Here is a 2,353-nt window from a genome sequence, read left to right as displayed (position 1 = left end):
TTCTGCATCTGTTGAGATAATCATGTGGTTTTTGTCATTGGTTCTGTTTATGCGATGGATTACATTTATTGATTTGCATATGTTGAACCAGCCTTGAATCCCAGGGATGAAGCTGACTTGATCATGGTGTATAAGCTTTTTGATGTGCTGCTGAATTCGGTTTGCCAGTATTTTATTGAGGATTTTCACATAGATGTTCATCAGGGATATTGGCCTGAAATTTTCTTTTTTTGTTATGTCTCTGCCAGGTTTTGGTATCAGGATGATGCTGGCCTCATAAAATGAGTTAGGGATGAGTCCTTCTTTTTCTATTGTTTGGAATAGTTTCAGAAGGAATGGTACCAGCTCCTCTTTGTACCTCTAGTCGGATTTGGCTGTGAGTGAATATGTCTGGTCCTGGGCTTTTTTTGTTGGTAGCTATTAATTATTGCCTCAATTTCAGAACCTGTTATTGGTCTATTCAGGGATTTGGCTTCTTTCAGTTTAGTGTTGGGAGGGTGTATGTATCCAGGAATTTATCCATTTCTTCTAGATTTTCTAGTTTATTTGCATAGTGATGTGTATAGTATTCTCTGATGTTAGTTTGTATTTCTGTGGAATCGAGGGTGATATCCCCTTTATCATTTTTTTATCATGTGTATTTGATTCTTCTCTTTTTTCTTCTTTATTATTCTGGCTAGTGGACTATCCATTTTGTTAGTCTTTTCAAAAAACTAGCTCCTAGATTCATTGATATTTTGAAGTGTTTTTCATGTCTCTTCTTCAGTTCTGCTCTGATTTTAGGTATTTCTTGTCTTCTGCTAGCTTTTGAATTTGTTTGCTATTGCTTCTCTAGTTATTTTAATTGTGATGTTAGAGTGTCAATTTTAGATCTTTCTTGCTTTCTCTTGTGGGCATTTAGTGCTATAAATTTCCCTCTAGGCTTTAAATGTGCCCCAGAGATTCCAGTACATTGTGTCTTTCTTCTCATTGGTTTCAAAGAACATCTTTATTTCTGCCTTCATTTCATTATTTACCCAGTAGTCATTCAGGAGCAAGTTTTTCAGTTTCCATGTAGCTGTTTTGAGTGAGTTTCTTAATCCTGAGTTCTAATTTGAATGCATTGTGGTCTGAGAGACTGTTTGTTATGACTTCCATTGTTTTGCATTTGCTGATGAGTGTTTTACTTCCAATTATGTGGTCAATTTTAGAATAAGTGCGATGTGGTGCTGAGAAGAAAGTATATTCTGTAGATTTGGGGTGGAGAGTTTTGTAGATGTCTATTAGATCTGCTTGGTCCATAGCTGAGTTTAAATCCTGGATATCTTTGTTAATTTTCTGTCTCATCGATCTGTCTAATATTGACAGTGGGGTGTTAAAGTCTCCCACTATTGTTGTGTGAGAGTCTAAGTCTCTTTGTAGGTCACTAAGAACTCGCTTTATGAATCTGGGTGCTCCTGTATTGGGTGCATATATATTTAGGATAGTTAGCTCTTCTTGTTGCATTGATCCCTTTACCATTATGTAATGCCCTTCTTTGTCTCTTTTGATCTTTGTTGGTTTAAAGTCTGTTTTATCAGAGACTAGGATTGTGACACTGCTTTTTTTTGCTTTCCATTTGCTTGATAAATATTCCTCCATCCCTTTATTTTGAGCCTATGTGTGTCTTCACACGTGAGATAGGTCTCCTAAATACAGCACATTGATGGGTCTTGAGTCTTTATCCAATTTGCCAGTCTGTGTCTTTTAATTGGGGCATTTAGCCCATTTACATTTAAGGTTAATATTGTTATGTTTGAATTGAATCCTGTCATTGTGATGCTAGCTGGTTATTTTGCCCGTTAGTTGCAGTTTCTTCATAGTGTCTATGGTCTTTACAATTTGGTATATTTTGGCAGTGGCTGGTACTGGTTTTTCCTTTCCAAATCTAGTGTTTCTTTCAGGAGCTCTTGTAAGGCAGGCCTGGTGGTGACAAAATCTCTCAGCATTTGCTTGTCTGCAAAGGATTTTATTTCTCCTACACTCATGAGGCTTAGTTTGGCTGGATCTGAAATTCTGGCCTGAAAATTCTTTTCTTTAAGAATGTTGAATATTGGCCCCCACTTTCTTCTGGCTTGTAGGGTTTCTGCAGAGAGATCCACTGTGAGTCTGATGGGCTTCCCTTTGTGGGTAACCTGACCTTTCTCTCTGGCTGCCTTAACATTTTTTCCTTCATTTCAACCTTGGTGAATCCGATGATTATGTGTCTTGGGGTTGCTCTTCTTGAGGAGTATCTTTGGGGTGTTCTCTGTATTTCCTGAATTTGAATGTTGACCTGTCTTGCTAGGTTGGGGAAATTCTCCAAGACAATACTAAGCAAAAAGAACAAAGCTGG

The sequence above is a fragment of the Nomascus leucogenys genome, chromosome 16, assembly GCF_006542625.1.
Source record: "Nomascus leucogenys isolate Asia chromosome 16, Asia_NLE_v1, whole genome shotgun sequence".
Lineage (NCBI taxonomy): Eukaryota > Metazoa > Chordata > Mammalia > Primates > Hylobatidae > Nomascus > Nomascus leucogenys.
Note: the sequence above shows the minus strand (reverse complement) of the source record.